The following is a 1,281-nucleotide window of genomic DNA, read 5'->3' on the forward strand; positions in this document are numbered from 1 at the left end:
CCAGAGTTTCGGGTTACAAATGGCAGATATCTTTCATTTCTGCTTTGAAGGAGAAGAGTATTTCTTCTCCCACCCCCAATAGGTATAGGAGAAAAGTAATGTTCAACAGCATATTAGGTCTGTGGTCAGAAATGTTTCAAAGGAACCTGTGAGATAATTCTTTTATAATAACTCGAATTTGCATTTCGAGAGAAAATCTTGTTAGGGAGTTCTTATTTTCCAGCTTTAAATGCAAGGCATTCCCATACTTAAAGGAGGAAACTGAAGGGTTGTTCTCATATGTCCTCTAAGCATTTTTTAATCAAGAAAAATATTGCTAAGGGTTTAAATATTTTTCCTTGTCTCCCACAGATTCCTGGACTTAGCTCGAAAAACAGATTGACAATAGGTTTGCTGAAGTTCTACCGCTTTAAAATAGCTAGTCACAGGGCATCTCCGTATTTCAGGGTTATTGCCTAGGTGTAGATAGCGTACAAGCAGATAGGAGTGTTTTAAGGACTGGAACAAGTATCAGAAGCAGAGCGAATCCCACTGTAGTCAGTGACAATAAAATTCCATTTATATCCACCGGGCTGGTTTCTGTTCCCCTCCCCCACTCGCTTCTCTTGTAGCCCGAAACTAGAAGCCTTTCAGTAGGTCGCAGTGGCCTGAGCGGGACTTCTTGTGAAGCATCTTTAGCACTCTGAAGTCCTGTCGGATAAGCCGTGGTAGTTACTTGCTGGAGTAAGGAGTAGGAATCAGAGAGAGAGCCAGAGATCTTCTTTCAATGGCGGATTCTTATGGTTACAATGGCGCTACCGGCATGCTGCTCTAGTGAGAAGTGGCCCCTGACGGAGTGCGCAAACACACCCTTCGTCAAGTAGAGGGTTAGCTGTAGATCCTGCCTGTGCGGTCAACTCCAGCGCTTGCCGAAGAAGCGACAAGCATCAGGCTCTGCGAAAGGAAGCGCTAAATTACCAGTCAAGAAGGGAGTTGTGAACGCGCCATTCACCAGCTGTCTTGCCGAGTCAAAAGTAGCGCTACTGAAGTAAATAGAGGCGCCGAGATCGGGACAATCCGGGCGCTGGCGCGGTCCAGAGAGGTGGCGCGGAGAGACTGTAGCGCCGAGGGCTGGCTGTGCACCGAACGCCCCCCCCCACCCCGCCTTTCACAAGCCACACAACAACAACAACAACAACCGAACACCCGTCGTGTACAGTGAGCTCTGGCTTGAGGAATCAAGGGCAGGGAAATTCTTGCCACTCCGGAAAGTCTCAGTGGAGAAAATAATGTTTCCACAAC

This window comes from Gekko japonicus, unplaced genomic scaffold (genome assembly GCF_001447785.1).
Source record: "Gekko japonicus isolate JY-2015 unplaced genomic scaffold, Gekko_japonicus_V1.1 scaffold202, whole genome shotgun sequence".
In the NCBI taxonomy this organism is placed as follows: domain Eukaryota; kingdom Metazoa; phylum Chordata; class Lepidosauria; order Squamata; family Gekkonidae; genus Gekko; species Gekko japonicus.